Consider the following 17,324-nt stretch of genomic DNA (forward strand, 5'->3'; position numbering starts at 1 on the left):
TTGACAAGCTTAAAGAGAAGCTTACCTCTCAACCAGTCCTCATGCTTCCAGATCTCTCAAAGCTATTTGAGGTCCAATGTGATGCTTGTCATCATTGCCTTGGAGCAGTTTCTCTTCAAGAAGGGCATGCCATAGCATATGAGAGCCGAAGGCTCAATGCCGATGAACCGGTATTGGGCATATACAAAAAAGAGCTTTTAGCTATTCTACATGTCCTAGACACATGAAGCACTATCTCTTGGGGGTTCCATTCATCCTACGAATGGATCACAAAGCCTCAAGAACTTCATGATGCAAACCAAGCTTTTCGACAAAAAAATGAGGTGGACAAAGTTTCTTTTGCAATTTAAATTTCATATTAATCACATTGCTTGGTAAGAACAATCAAGTGGTCGATGCACTTTCACAACGGCCAAGGGTAAATGTGATATCTATAGCAACTCGCAATGATCTATCTTTTATGATAGATGAGTATGCTACTGACCGAGACTTTAAGTAGGTAATTACAGCCTTACATTAGGAAAATAAAAGAACCATTCACTTTGAAGGATGGCTATCTTCCAAACGGTAATAGGCTATGTGTTACTCACCAATACAATAAGAAAGTCATGTATGAATCCCATGCTTCTCCTTATGCGAGGCAAAGAGGGATTCCATAATCTACTCTTCGAGGAGTAGAAATGTATTTTTGTTGGTCTACCATTAAAAGTAAACATACAAGAGTATATCTCAAAATGCGTGGTATACCAAAAATTGAAATTTGATTGAGGGAAGCAACTTGGATTGTTTCAGTCGACAGGCTTAGCAAGAAAACACACTCTATGCCTGTCAAAAGGACTATTAAGGCACATCAAATGGCAACCCTCTTTAGATCTCAAATTTTCATGTATCATGACTTGCCAACATCCACAGTGTCGGACAAAGATCCTAGAATGACCAGTAATTTCTGGAAGGGTCTCTTTGAGAATCTAGGAATTAGATTAAATTCCTCTTTTGACCTATCTACAAATGGATGACCAAAGTGAAATAACTAATCTAACGATTCTTGATTTACTAAAAGCTTATGTCATAAAATTAGATCAACGTTCTCAATGAGAGAAGTACCTACCTCTTATAGAGTATACGTACAATGACATTGTACATACTTATATGGGGAAAGTACCTTTCGAGGATAAAGATAAAAGATCCAAAAATCCCTTACTACTTAAAGTATATGGGAAGATCTTCGTTGCTGATGAATATAGCCGAGACAAGAATCTTTTCCAAAGATTGAAGAGGTTATATCCATCTCAAAGCAAAGGCAAAAAGGGCTACTGCTAATAAGCACAGGAGAGACTTAGCCTTTAAGAAAAATGATTGGATCTTGCTAAAGTTTCTCAAGGCTCGTCTAAGGCATACTACAAGCAACAATCCTACGAGCCACCAAGAGTATTATGCTCAAATAGCAAAAATATACTATGGTCATTTATTTTAAAAATTTTAAGCCAATCAATGAGATGGCTTATTAGTTGAATTTGCCCAACCATTGGCTCATTCACAATGTTAACCATGTGAGCCTACTCAAGCCTTACAAAGGAGAGCCACCAAAAGAACCAATAATGGAGGACCCGCCCGAGATCAAAGATCAAGAAGAGGTGTTGCAGCCCGAATCGATTCTTCGACACAAAGACAAGGTACTAAGAAACGGTAACGTTATCCAATGATATCTTGTTAAGTTTAAGAATTATCCTTTTAAAGATGCTAGATGGATGCAAGGAACCTAGCTTAAGGATAATATGAACCTTGTCAATGCTTACAATGCTAACTAGAGTAAGCAAATGAAAATGCATTTTAGATGAACAAATTTTTTGTCTTATAAGACTCATTCTCTTTCTTTTATTGTGCACAAAATTCAAAAAGTATGCATACTTAGGATCATGTTTGTGCTGATGATATCTCCCAAACACCAAGTAGAACTTGTCACTCTACTTTAGAAGTATGATATGGACTAAAAAGCACACATGCTTGTGGTAGCTAAGTCTCCTGAGCACCAAATGGATTAGTCATCCATTCTGGAATGATGTTGTAGGGTAAAAAGGGATCCTCTTCCGCTAAGAAACATGGACTAATGACTAGGCTTTATCTTCTCTACATCATAGTCGATGAGGACTATAATTTCAAGAGAGTGGTAATGTCATAAAATATAATATTTAACTTTATCAAATGATTTTTGCATGTTAAACTAATCATTTAATATGGGAAGATAAAAGGGGAACAAAAGTTAGGTTATAGATATGTGCTTCTAGACCTATCTCAACAGGGGACCAAAAGGAGAAATGGTTGTATCTCAATAAGGGTCCAAAAGGAGATGGTCTACCAAAGAGCAATGTGCAATAAGTGCTTTACCTCAGCAAGGGACCAAGAGGAGAGATGATTACATCTCAATAAGGGTCCAAAAGGAGGTAGTCTATGAAAGAGCAACGTGCATCTAATGGAGCTTAAAAGACCTTAGGGTTAGCTTCATTAAAGACCTCCAAAAGTTAGTGTTAAAAAGTCCTTTGACCTTAGGCTGACCTTGAGGTGGGAACCCTACCCAAGCATGAGGTGCTTGTCGGCTTGCTAGCTAAAGTGCTTAAAGTGTTTGTGGGAACCTTGCACAAGCTTGATATGCTTCTCAAGCTTAAATGACTAAGGTTCTTGAAGTGTTCAATTCAAAGATGATCTCTCAAGAGGCATAATCAGTTTTCATGCTTAATTGACTAAGTGCTTGAAGTATTCAATTCAAACAAATGACTTAAGAAGCACAAAAGACACATGTTAAAATCTTCCACATGTGGCCCTCATGATGTGCTTGAATCCTATTGGATAGGCTTTAAAGGGGTCCAATGAGAATTTAGATGCATAAAAATAAATAATTAAGCTCTTTCTCTTAAAGATGAAAAAGATGACACATGTCCAAATGATATAATTAAATAATACGAGAGAGAGAGAGAGAGAGAGAGAGAGAGAGGTGTCACACCAAGCATGAGAGGGGGTATACTCTCCCACACACACACACACACATACACACATTCTCTCATTGTGTGGAGTGCAAAGTACAAGAGCTCCATCTCCTTCTCCAAGCTTGTTAAGAAGTGTCTCGAGAGCCTACACCAACACTCTTGGCTATGGAATACAAATCCAACCAAGAGCCATGCTTCAATGATTAAGCTTGCCATCTTCTTCATCTTCATTACTATGCTATTATGCTATGCTAAGCAAGAAGAGTGATGATAAGCGAGGAACTATTTCTTTCTCCTATGAATGATTCTTCTTCCTCTTCCCTACCCTCATTCCCTACTAGCTCTCTCCACCTTTGAAGGTGTTTGAGGCCTTGGGACTGAGGCTTGGGATAGTTAATGCTTTTTGTAAAGTTTATCGTATGCTTGTGATGCATGAAGTTTTCTATCTTCACAGCATCACTTAGGTCACAAAGAACACAAAGATTGTATTGTACAAGTCTCTCTTGAGGGGACAATCTATAATATAAACGCTTTTTGGAGGGGGGACCATCTCCAAGTAAATCCAGTCCTCAACTATTGTCATGTTCTCTAATACTGTCTCTCTTGCAAAAGTATTGTTCATGCCAAGTTAATTAAGTACTATGTTTATGTTGCTACCATCAATTAATTCACCCTCTATGTTCTCAAAGTGATCTCACAAAAATGCTCACTTTAATTCTATTAATTCCGCTATTCTCAAAGTTCATAGGCCATTCCCATTATAGGAAATCCCATAAGTACAATGTTGTTCAATAACTTTGGCTTGCAAAGTAGGGTTGTCCATAGTTTGCTGCAACCTAGTAACAAGATAATTGGCAAACATGGGGGCATCATCATTAGCATCTTCATGTGAAAAATCAAAGTTATCAATGTTCATTCTACTCTCTTGGTTATTGTCAACCATGCTAAGTATAGTGTATTCTTTGGCAATTCAAAACCTTAGTTGCTACTCCTCTTAGCCTTTAAAAATCAGCACTCAAGTATCTACACTCACGGCTCGAATTGGTTAATTATAAAGAGTAGTGGAGTGGGTCTAATATTTCTTTATTGAGGGCTAGCTCCTTTTGGACTTCTTATGGCTCAATAATGGTACAGCCGTAGGCAACTCTAAAAGGACCCCATTATTAAGACCAAAGCTCTCGAGGTGTGCACTATATCCCACATAGTGGGCTCAACAAAACCGAATTAAATAGATCCCAGTCCCACTTACCCTAATATAATTAACAAAATCAACCATTAATAGGCTACTTAAGGACCTCTCTTCTTAAGCAAGAAAAGAGAAAGCAAATGGTCAGATATAAAGTAATGGAAATGGCCTCTAACCTTTGAGAATTGCGGATTAAGAGAATTAGAGTGAGTATTTTTGTGAGATTACTTTGAGAACATAGAGGGTGAACTCAATTGATGGCAACAACATAAACATATTACTTAATTAATTTGGCATGAAAAATACTGTTGCAAGAGAGAGTATTAGAGAACATGACAATAGTTGAGGACCGGATTTACTTGGAGCTTGTCCCCCCTCCAAAAGGCGTTTGTATTATAGATTCTCCCATCAAAGAGAGACTTGGTACAATACAATCTTTGTGTTCCTTGTGACCTAAGTGATGCAATGAAGATGGAAAGCTTCATGCATTATGAGCATAACATAAACTTTGCAAAAAACATTAACTATCCTAACCTTCAGTCCCAAGGCCTCAAACACCTTCAAAGGTGGAGAGAGCTAGCAGGGACTGAAGGTAGGGAAGAGGAAGAATAATCATTCATAGGAGAAAGGAATAGTTCCTCATTTATCACGACTCTTCTTGCTTAGCATAGCATAATAACATAGTAATGAGGATGAAGAAGATGGCAGGCTTAGTCATTGAAGCATGGCTCTTGGTTGGATTTGCATTCCATAGCCAAGAGTGTTGGTGTAGGCTCTTAACTTAAGCTTGGAGAAGGAGATGGAGCTCTTGCACTTTGTACTTCACACAATGAGAGAAAGTGTGTGTGTATGTGGGAGAGTATACCCCCTCTCATGCTTGGTCCACCTCTCTCTCTCTCTCTCTCTCTCTCTCTCTCTCTCTCTCATAATATCTAATTATATCATTTGGACATGTGTCCTCTTTTTCCTCTTTGAGAGAAAGAACTTAATTATTTATTTTTATGTATCTAAATTCTCATTGGACCCCTTTAAAGCCTATCCAAAAGCAAGCACATCATGAGGGCCAAATGGGAAGGATCTTGACATGTGTATTTTATGCTTCTTAAGATATCATGTTTGAATTAAGACTGCGAGCCCGATGGGCTAGGGTTTGGGTGCCTCCCCTGTTTTGCTTATGCGCCGCGTCGAGCAGCTCTAGCAATGCCGCATGGGCTGGGGGGCCCGTAGGTGGGTTGTCTGGGGTCTTGGTGATGCATACTTGCAAAGCGCTGAATGATCTGCAGGTTCAGGGTCTGCCGGGTTGGGGTTCTTTGGGTGCGGGAGCAGAAAGGCTCCGGAGATGGAGGCTTCGGCTATTTTTGCCCGGCCTCGCAGGATGGGGTGGCTCAGATGAAGCTCATATTTTTCTACTCGGGCTGTGCGGCTGCCCGCCCCTCTTGCAGGGGCTAATCGCTTGCAAGGTCTGGTTGGGGAAGTTTTGCAGTAATGTTTTGTGGGTTCATGGCTTGGTGCTGTTCACCTGGCTTCTGTTCGGAGACACTCGCAGGTTTGTGGTCTTCTGGGATGGTTGTGTTATGGCTCGGAATGGCGCACTCGATGCACGGATTGTGTGACTTGTCAGAGGTAGGAGTTGTGGTTGTGGGCCTTGATCCAGTGGGCTCGTGAGGGTTTGACCTGGTGGTTGCAGCATCTTTTTTGGGGTTCGTCATATACTGGTCGGGCAGTCGGGGTCATGGTGTCTTCCGATGGCAGTGGGAGTCTCATGGTGGCAACCCCTACCGGCCTTTGGTGATGGAGGCTAGGACCCCGCCCTTCTGCGGCTGTAAGCTGTTCTCTTCGCCCTTTGCTCGATAGTCAGTTCTGATGTGATGCGATGGGGTGGCTCTCCTTGTTAGCCGATGTACCTTGGGTCTATGTTCTGGACTATGTGATGCAATGGGGTGGCTCCCCTTGTTAGCCGATGTACCTTGGGTCTATGATCTTGGTTGGTGGCTTAGCTCGGGTTGAGCAGGTCTGGTGATGTAATTCGTTTTGGTTTTCTTAATATAATCTTTCCGCCCACCTATTGTGGGTTTTTCTATAAAAAAAAAACGATATCATGTTTGAATTGAACACTTCAAGCACCTTAGTCATTTAAGCATGAAAATAGTTTATGCCTCTTGAGATATTATGTTTGAATTGAACACTTCAAGAACTTTAGTCATTTAAGCATGAGTTGCACCTCAAGCTTGGGCAAGGTTCCCACAAACACCTTAAGCATCTAATTAGCAAGCACGACAAGCACCTCATGCTTGGGTAGGATTCCCACCTCAAAGTCAGTCCTAACTTGCCTAAGGTCAAAGGAAATTTGTAACACTAACTTTTGGAGGTCTTTAATGAAGCTAACCCAAGGTCTTTAAGCTCCATTAGGTAGCATTGCTCTTTAACATACCATCTTTCATTTGGACCCCCTTTAACCTTGGCCCCGTGTTGAGACAGATCCATAAGCACGTGTCTATATTCTAACCCTTCATTAAATGATCAGTTTAATATGAGAAAATAATTTGGGTTGGTTAGATATTAGATTTTATGACAAGAGTCTCTAATATTGGTCATGGAATAGCTCTATAGTTGAGAAGCCCTAGATAAGGAAGGGCTATTTTAAATTTAGTTGAGAATTAAGATGGATGAGCTCCTTTGGAACCTCCTTTGAAAAATTAGTTGAGAATGAAGATGAATGAGTTCCTTTGAAACCCACTTAATAAAAAGTGCTACTTACTGGTAAGAACCTTGGCTACATGGAAGAGATTTAAGCCATCATTTCCCTATCATTTTTAGCGAACATTTTTACAGGGATATGCTGACTAAAAAAGGGTAATTTTTTTCTAGCAAGAGGGGGACAATTTTACTCTTTTCGCTGTTAACGAGACATGGAAATCTTTAAATTGCCATAAAGAGGCAAATGCAACCATTAAAGGCCACAAATGTTGAGCTTCCATGGATTCTATTGTGCTAGCCATGTTTCTCATTTACCATTTTCTATTGATTTTTTTATAAAACTGGTGATGAAAAAAGCACCAGGCCTGTCTTGAAAGTCGAGATCTACGCGGAGTTTGGTATTAGGATAGGGAGTATTGGTTACTAGGACAAGAAATTAGTGTTACAAAATACTTCATCCCAAAGCACACATGTCGCTTTTAGTCAAATCTTAAGCGGATGTTTCCAAAAATAGACTATATTTTTGACCCTCCAAAATTTATGGTTGTGACTATATGTAAGAGAGGACAAATGATGACTTTTTGCAAATTTAATCTTGATTTGAGCTTGTGAACTTAAAATTTTCACTTTAAAAATACTCTCCTCCTCATATTTCGATTTATTTTGATTCATATTCTCACATAAAAAATACTCTCCTCCTAGTGTTTCAATTTATTTTGATTCATATTCTCACATAAAAAAATGTTCTTCTACTCATTACGTTAAGTTTAAACTCTATGTCTTTTGCATCTATTTTAGTTCTTGTGATGTGTGCCATAGGAACCATGTATGTTCACAACATCATACATTTTGAATTCTACATTTTGCATAGACAAATGCACCTCAACCTTGAAAAAACACCAACAGTTGTAGTTTGCATCAAGATATGTGTTTGCTTGGACAACACATAAAGACTAAGACACATGCTTCCATTCTTTATAATTTTTGAAGAGACTCTCCACTATAATTGCATGTGGCACTTTTGCATGGCGTGCACTATATGTTTAGCATTTTCAATCTAATCCTCCAATTTTCATATCTATGTCTATAAGAGTATTCTCCATTGGCCGACAAGCAATCTCCGAACTCGCGAACCCGTATGCGAGCTGAACCTGCATTACGATTCAAAGCCACACTAATATAAAAGTATCCTTGGAGTCCTCCGCAAAACTCATGCACTTCCATTAAAATGTTATTACGATAATAGCGATTTCTGCAAGCCAACTGGTTAATTACAATAAGTTCAATAACCAAAAAATATATAAAAAAGCATTGTGCTTCATTGATGCTCCTTACCTAACAACTTCAAAGCTTTCAATAATGTGTACTACATCATGCGTAATAAGTGGGCCTCTCCAACCAGGTGGATCTAAAAGAGGAAATTGTTAGTTTGAACACCAAGCTGAAAATTTTACAAAGGATATACTTAGATCCTACCATAGATAAGAAATGGCGGATGATGAAGCATCCAGCTAAATGTAGATACTGTCCAATGCCTTCTTTGACGTGGCATCTATAAATACAATATTTCAACCCCATTCAAGAAACATCATAACATCAGCTTTTCATGACAATCGAAGTGTATAGAGAATTGAATCAACATAGCAACTATAATATGTGATCCATATGTTGGTGCAAACCAAAAGAGTACACTATTAATACCATTGAAACTTTTAAATTTGTAACAAAATCTTAGTTCTCAATCACTCTAGACATGCATAAAGAGCTGCAAAAATCTACTCGTTTATGTGTACATAAGCCACAAAATTTCAACATTTTCCACATAATGAGATGAAAAAACATGAAAAATATTGCACATATGCAACAACTTAAAACAGAGGCAACACTTAGTTTTGAGATTTTGATGCCTTTTTTGAAAAGAAATAACTCCAAATGCAATATCAATCATCGTTCAAACACAGAAAGATTTTATTTATGATTTACATTGTCCACTCCATGCAAAATGTCAAAACTCTTAGGAAACAAACAAAGTAGTTAGTGGCAAAGGATGCTTTGGTGGAGTTTCAATTGGTAATATATAATAATCATAATAATAACATCCAAATTTCCTACACTATCATACATCGATGACCCTTTTGTAAAAACAATCCCACAAACTCTATCGTCTTGTTTGAACCTTCCACAGTTAGGATACATTATACATACTTTGTGGATATACATCACAACAAGATCTCAATGGTCCTAATTGCAACCTTGAAGCTCACATAGCTAATCATAGTTGTAATGATGGAAGCCTCTTGTCTAACAACATGCTACCTTATGTCCCCAAGCCACAAAGGTAGTACCTCATATTGTTTTGACAAAAATATCATCTCAACCAAGGACTCAAAACTTCTCAACCAGGGACTCAAAACTTAATTTAAGTATACTCTATGGCTTCATGCCATGTAGATCAAGCAACACAAGTATAAAACCAAACAAAACAACATGTTCACTAATTTATCCTACCAACATAATTCAAAGCAAGGTATGCTTTAGTACATCAAGACAGTGAATAAAATTAACACACAGAAGTACGTGCTTCAATTATTTCTAGTAGCCAAGGTTGAACGTTGCTATATGGCACGGCCATCAGAAGATCAAGCCATCTTTGTCATCAACACATTCAATCGATTCAGGTGGACCTTGAGCCGGGTTACCTCTCCTTCAAGAGCAAGGACCTGGTCCTTCAATGCATCAATTTGGATCTGGATTTCCCTATTGGGCATGTCTGAGCTTTGCATTAATTCAAATTGTTTCTCCATGCGCACCAACATGTTGAATTGGTTCTCCTCAACCTGGGCGATTCCTCCATTGAAGCATTGTGCACATAAACGCACTTCATCGAATTGGTTCTCCTCAACCTGGGCGATTCCTCCATTGAAGCAATGTGCACATAAACGCACCTCATTGCCAAGGTCTACAATGTGTTGGCCATTCGCTTGCTGAGTCACGTCTAAAACTGCTTCCAAGTGTCGTTCAAAGTCCAACTGCCTAGACTCACTACGGGTAAAGAAGTCCCTTAATGCAACCATGAGTTTGTGATTCCCATCATTTACCATAGGATTAACAGAAGAGGATCCCACACATCGAGCACTTCTCTTTGCCGCTCGAACATTGGCAAACCTTGGAGGAGTAGACTCAATACCATCAGAATCGGTCTCAATGATGGCATTGTTATTAGTGTTCTCCATAGTTGTACCATTAAAAAGTACATCACAATGCATATAAATCTGAATTATGTGTCAACTACCACAAAGGAAGCAATCCCTTGCACAATATTACAAACGTAACATCTTATTATACAAAAAAAACATAATCTACACAAAGCAAAAGAGGTGAAAGTTCAGGAAAAGACACAAAGAGACTTTAGAGTTTTCTTCATGCACTATGCATGATTTTCTCTCTTCCTTATTGCACACCTCTCTCTCTCTCTCTCACACACACACACACTCTCAACATAGAAACCTATATATCCTCTCACAAATGTGAGGATCAATGCATAGAATTGTTATGCTTAAACAAAGATCTCTAAGATATGAACCTAATATATTAGATCCCTCAAATTCAAATAGCAAGTGGAAAACTCTACTGCATAGAGTTACAAAGTCATAGTAAACACCAAGACATTTAGAAATGTATCCATACCTTCAAAGAAAATTGCCTAAAATGGTTCACAAACATGGCAAAGTTGTTGATATGCTTGTCATAGAAACAAACACAATCAAGGACACTATTGTGCCACAAATGATCTAAGAGGCAACATTAACGTAGCTTGCTTCATCATGCAATTGGCAATCAGCTTGGAGTTTCTCCATTCCTAAATTAAGGACTGCTTTTCCATCCCAAGGTTGATTATCTCCTGGATTAACAAACAAAAGTAGTAAAAAGGGAGACTTTTTTTGGAATAATACAATCAAAGCTCTAAACACAAAAAATTACACGTACCAGTTATTGTAGCTATGTATGGTATTGCCAAACATGCAAGTTGTTTATGCAAGTAGATTTGGTAGATCAACTCAGCAAACCTAGAACTCTGGAGGTACTCCCAATCATTGGGAATAGAGTATCCTTCATATCTAGCAAACCACTGAGCATCATCTTCATCTTGGGAAGACACACACTCCTTCCTTACCGAGGAGACACCGTACTCAACGTCGGAGGAGTATGCCAAAATACGCAATGTAAAAATATCGATAGATGGCACCTTCCTAAGGTTCGTAACACATAAGGAAACAAAAAAACCATGAGTCTTACTTTATGCAAAGGGAATTCTTAATTTCAAGCACACACACTTGGTCTTGTAGTGCTTGCGGATGGTCCTAACAATTTTTTCGTGCGGCAAAGGTGCACACCAAAAATGTGGCTCTGCTTAAAATAATGGAAAAAAAATCAAGATCCCAAAGATAAAAAATAAGTCTCCACATAATGTCGTAATGGTGGACAAAAACATATCAGGATGTGGATGATCTTCCACATTTAATAGAAAGGACACCTCGGAGATGTAAGAAAACTGATCCATGATCTTTATACCCAAATGGAAACCAAAAAATAGACAATGTTATGGAGAGAGTTAGAAAATTAATTCATGAAATATTCTATGATTTGAAACATATACAAAGAAGAAGACAATGATGAGAAGGATTGGAGCCTTCATATGGCATTGATTACTATCTCATGGTATTGTTACTGCAATTGTTTTGTAAATTACATCAACATCATGTAGGAGAATTTTCACTCCAACAATTGAACGTGTGCGTGATAATGCAACATACAATTGTCCATGAGTGAAGATCGCTGTCACCAGGTATAGGCCCAACATGGTAATGCTTTGGCCCTGTGACTTATTTATCATCATATAGAAAGAAGGATTGGAACCTTCATATAGCATTGGTTAATATCTCATGGTACACAATGGTTGTTGTTAGTGCAATTGTTTTGTTTACATCAACGTCACGTAGGAGAATCTTCACTCCAGAGGTTGAACATGCACGTGACAATGCAACATACAATTGTCCATGAGTGAAGACCGGTGTCACCACGTATAGGCCCAACATGGCAATGATTTGGCCCTGTGACTTATTTATCGTCATACAAAAAGCCAATCTAAATGGAAATTGTCTCCGTCTAAGAACAAATGGCAACTTTGTACCAGAATGCACAAAACATATTCGAGGGATGAAAACCCGAGTGCCAACCCATGTACCTGTAATAACTTCTACCTCCAAAACTCTTGCATGAAATGCCTTGCACACCAAGCATGTCCCATTACATAGACCTCGATTTGGATCAATGTTCCGTAGTAGAATTATTGGGGCATTCATCTTCAACTCCAAGCAATGTGTTGGAAATCCACCACCCAAGGTGAGACTATTTAAAAACTCCACAGAGTATAAGAAAGGATCTTGCATCGAGTTTTCCACCACAGAGTCAGCACTAAAGTATTGCACAACATCACCTTTCATTGTGTACAGGGCCTTAGCATTGAGAATATCAACTTCATAGTTTTTTGGAGCAAGAATGGCTCGCTCTTTGAAGTATTCTGCATAGACCAGATCTTTATCAATTTTTGAATAGATGCAACCTATCAAATCATCCAATGAAGATGAAGAAAGCACCATGTGATGGGGGATTTTTATCATCTGTTCATCACCGATTGTGAAAGTCCCATTTCCTGAAGGGGATCGGAGAGCACCACACACAGAGAGTGAGAGAGAGAAGGAGACACACGACACACAGATATGGGTGGGGAGACTCAAAGAGTGAGCAGCCCCCTATACACTTATGCTATGTATAAGGTATACAAGTCAGTGGGCACCTAGACTCTGGGCGGCCGGGCAAGGCACATGCACCTATACCCCAACAACCTTCCACTTAAAGGCTATGTGCCTTTAAGCAAGGGAACCTAGTCTAAAGACTACAAAAGGCGAGAGAAAATTGCTCTCAACCGATGCCCACTGGCTGGCTGTGATCGTGTGCATCCAGCTGTCTTGCTCTCGTGTAAGTCCATACACCACCAGACGTACCGCACACGTACTGCAAGTATGTACGCAATACTTGCATATCTCCCTCGTGCACTATGCCATCATCAATCTACAAATGACTGACAACCCCAACTGTAAATGCTCCCACTGCAGCTGCGATACCCGGTCTCAAGATCAGCATCTCATACATGAGATCACCGAATGCCGATGCAATGCTAGCGGACCCTGCTAACTCTACGGAGCATGCATCAACATATATATCCCTGGCAATATGCATCTCTGACTGACAAGGCGTGTCATTCACATCTATCTCCTGACTGTCCGCAAAAGACGCATCAACCTGTCGTGCAACCTCAGAGCAAACCAGCTGCTCTAGGTGTCTGCTGGAAGAAATATCCTGCACAACTATATCCCCATGCTCACTGTCAAGCATAGAAAGGAATGATTACATAATCACTGACATATCAACCTCCTATGCAATCATCCACTGCAAACGTGGCCACTCAATCTGCTGTGACTCACTAGAGCTCTCATGCTCTAACTCCTTATGCATAGACTCTTGCACAACTTCCTCCTGTCGTGACTCACTAGAGCAAGACTGCTCTACATGTCTATCATGCATAGAATTATCTCGCACAACTGACTCTCTGCTTTGCTCAGTCACTAGTAAAGCATGCATGTCTGACTCTGTCACCTCTCTTTGTGACTGCTCAAGTCGTGCCCCAACTGTATGCACAACGAGCTCACTACTCTGCACTCCATGCAAAGCACCCTGCAACCCATGACTGTCCGGGTCTCTCACTCTCTGCATGGCTATAACAAGGTTGAGACTCGACCATCTCGCACCAGTACTACGTGCAATGGGTACCATGTGCCAACTCTAGCACCTCTCGCAATCACTAGCGAACCCAAATGCAACGCAAAAGATCGCTCAAGCAGTGATACTCGACATCCACTATCCCTGAGCTGACCAACGGAGATCAAACTCATCGTCAAATTTGGCACATGATGCACATCTCTGAGCACGTACGATGCACTGCTCGGTAATGACAATCTCACATCTCCTGAACCAGCAATCTCATGCAGTGACCCATCTGCCAATCGCACACTACCATGCACTCTGCTAGAATAGCTACTGAACCAGTCACGATACGGAGTGACATGAAAAGCAACGTCCCTGTCTAGCACCCACTGCAAAAGAAGTGCACTATCCTCAGACATCAATAAATCAGGAGTAATACAGGAAGCAAATGTGATCGCACTGTCACTAGGGTACTCAGACAGTGTATCTTATCCTACAGCTGTCAAGTCAAATCCCAAATGCCAAGTGTATGAGACTCCTGTAGAGTAAACCAAGCTCCTGTATGGCTGTAAAATATGGCTGCAAATCAGTCCCAAAACAGCCCCAAGATTCAGCTCTTAAACAACTGCATAAACAAGTCACAAACATGTCCCAGATCAGCCTACAACTGAGCCATACATGGACACCTGCAAAGAGGAAACAATGGCTGAAAATTCAGCGCCCAAATAAGCCCTCAAACCTGCCTGTAACTTGTAAACCTGTAGCTGAAACCTGCTGAAAAACCTCAAGCCATTAGTGCTCGAATCCGGCTACCTAGCTCGTAGCCACACAAGCATACATCGCAATATTCACTCATGTGAGTGTGTCGAGATAACTGTACGCCTGTTAAACCGTGAGCTAATTATCAAGCCCACACTGTGCGGTATCGATGCATACACACGCACAAATCTCCCACCTACAAAGAACACCGCACGCAAATGCTGAGTGCAACCCGCAATCTCTATCGCATAAAAATGATGCGCATAAAACTCCTGAGAAAATTTTGCCAGAGTTTCGACGCACAATGGCTATCAGGAGAGCTCTCAGGAGCTTCCTAGTGCTCACAGATCAGTCCACATTTCCTCTACAGATCATCCCACTTTGTACAACATCTTCCCTTTTCTTGGCAAGCTTTGCAACGGCTACATCGGTGACAGATTGGAGCTTGGAGCTTCCATAGACATGGAAGCATTGTGAGATTGATGCATTCAGCTCATGCATCGAGGTGGGAAGTGAGTTTGAGCCTTTCTATGAGCTCAAAGAAGCACAGAAGAAAGTCGTTCAATTTTTGGCAGTTTGACAGCAGTCTATTGTTTTGCTCATAACTTGAGCTACAAAGCTCCGATTCCAAAACTTTTTAGTTCAAAACGGAGCTGGCTTCAAGCTCTACGACTTTGTAGAAGGAATCATTTTATGATTCAGAGTGCAGGTGGGTCTGAAATTAAAAACACAGAGACTGTTTTTCAAGACAGTTTTGGGCTCTATTGTTTTCTTTGCCGCAGACAGCTTACCCGTGCACATTGCAGGTAGCAGGCACATATGAGGTGGATTGGTTTGATTTGCTCGATTGTGAGCATTTGTAGGTGTTACAAGATCGGGTTTGACTTCCACGTACAGGTTGAGTCTAGTACTCCCACAGGTGTTGCCAGTTGCAATTGAGTGGTTCTTCTGCAGTGTTGTGGCTTGCATACATGGTCTTTGAGCGGGTAATGCTCTATGTATACTTATGTGGTGAGCGGTAGATCTTGTGAGCAAGTGCAGAGGTTGGTTGTGGATGATATGTATGGTCACATGTGGTACTCTTTGTGAGTATTTGTTGGACACAGGTTTGCAGAGCTTATGCATGTATGTTGAGTGTAGTTTGATGCGCATTGATTGCTCATTGTATTGAGCTTGCAGGACAATGGTTATTTTGTGTACCAAGCTCCTGTATGGCTGTAAAATATGGCTGCAAATTAGTCCCAAAACAGCCCCAAAATTTAGCTCTTAAACAGTTGCATAAACAAGTCACAAACGTATCCTAGATCAGCCTACAAATGAGCCATACATGGACACATGCAAAGAGGAAACAATGGCTGAAAATTCAGCGCCCAAATAAACCCTCAAACCTGCCTATAAACTTGTAAACCTGTAGCTGAAACCTGCTGAAAAACCTCAAGCCATAGGTGCTCTAATCCGGCTACCTAGCTCGTAGCCACACAAGCATACATCACAATATTCACTCCTGTGAGTGTGCCAAGATAACTGTATGCCTGTCAAACCGTGAGCTAATCACCAAGCCCACATTGTGCAGTATCGATACATACACACGCACAAAACTCCCACTTGCAGAGAACACTGCACACAAATGCTGAGTGCAACCCGCAATCTCTACCTAGATCGCATAAATGATGCGCATAAAACTCATGGGAAAATTTCCCCATAGTTTCGACGCACAATGGCTATCAACACGAAATAACCATTGTCCTGCAAGCTCAATACAATGAGCAATCAATGCGCATCAAACTACACTCAACATATATGTATAAGCTCTGTAAACCTGTGTCCAACAAATGCTCACAAAGAGTACCACAGATGACCATACATGTCATCCACAACCAACCTCTGCACTTGCTCACAAGATCTACCGCTCACCACATAAGCATAGATAGAACATTACCCGCTCAAAGACCATGTATACAAGCCACAACACTGCAGAAGAACTACTCAACTTCAACTGGCAACACTTGTGGGAGTACTAGACTCAACCTGTACCTGGGAGTCAAACCCAATCTTGTAACATATGCAAATGTGCCTGCTACCTGCAGTGTGCACGGGTAAGCTGTCTGCAGCAAAGAAAACAATAGAGCCCAAAACTGTTTTGAAAAACAGTCTCTGTGTTTTAATTTCAGACCCACCTGCACTCCAAATTAGAAAACAATTCCTTCTACAAAGTCGTAGAGCTTGAAGCCAGCTCCGTTTTGAACCAAAAAGTTTTGGAATTGGAGCTTTGTAGCTCAAGTTATGAGCAAAACAGTAGACTGCTCTACCAAAAACTGAACGACTTTCTTCTGTGCTTCTTTGAGCTCATAGAAAGGCTCAAAATCACTTTCCACCTCGATGTGTGAGCTGAATGCATCAATCTCACAGTGCTTCCATGTCTATGGAAGCTCCAAGCTCCAATCTGTCGCCAATGTAGTTGTTGCAAAGCTTGCCGAGAAGAGGAAAAATGATGTACACAATGGGCTGATCTGTAGAGAAACTGTGGACTGATCTGTGAGCACTAGGAAGCTCCTAAGAGCTCTCCTGCAAGCCTCTGTATGGCTGTCCACAAGCCTCCTCTATTTCTTTGCTCAGATCTGTGACCTCTCTGCCATAGCCAACGAGTTCATCGCGAAGCCGTCCATCTACGCTCTCAAACCTATCGCTCTGATACCAATTGAAGGGGATTGGAGAGCACCACATACGGAGAGTGAGAGAGAGAAGGAGACACACGACACACAGATATGGGTGGGGAGACTCAAAGAGTGAGCAACCCCCTATACACTTATGCTATGTATAAGGTATACAAGTCAGTGGGCGCCCAGACTCTGGGCGACCGGGCAAGGCACATGCGC

The 17,324-nt window shown here is 40.7% G+C and overlaps 1 pseudogene; it reads left to right on the forward strand.

Moving 5' to 3' along the window:
- Positions 1-5,279: 5,279 nt before the first annotated feature.
- Positions 5,280-5,832, forward strand: LOC147426499 (uncharacterized; annotated as a pseudogene).
- The last annotated feature ends 11,492 nt before the right edge of the window (positions 5,833-17,324 follow it).

This window comes from Adiantum capillus-veneris, chromosome 24, assembly GCF_014529385.1.
Source record: "Adiantum capillus-veneris isolate H3 chromosome 24, ASM1452938v2, whole genome shotgun sequence".
Classification (NCBI taxonomy): domain Eukaryota; kingdom Viridiplantae; phylum Streptophyta; class Polypodiopsida; order Polypodiales; family Pteridaceae; genus Adiantum; species Adiantum capillus-veneris.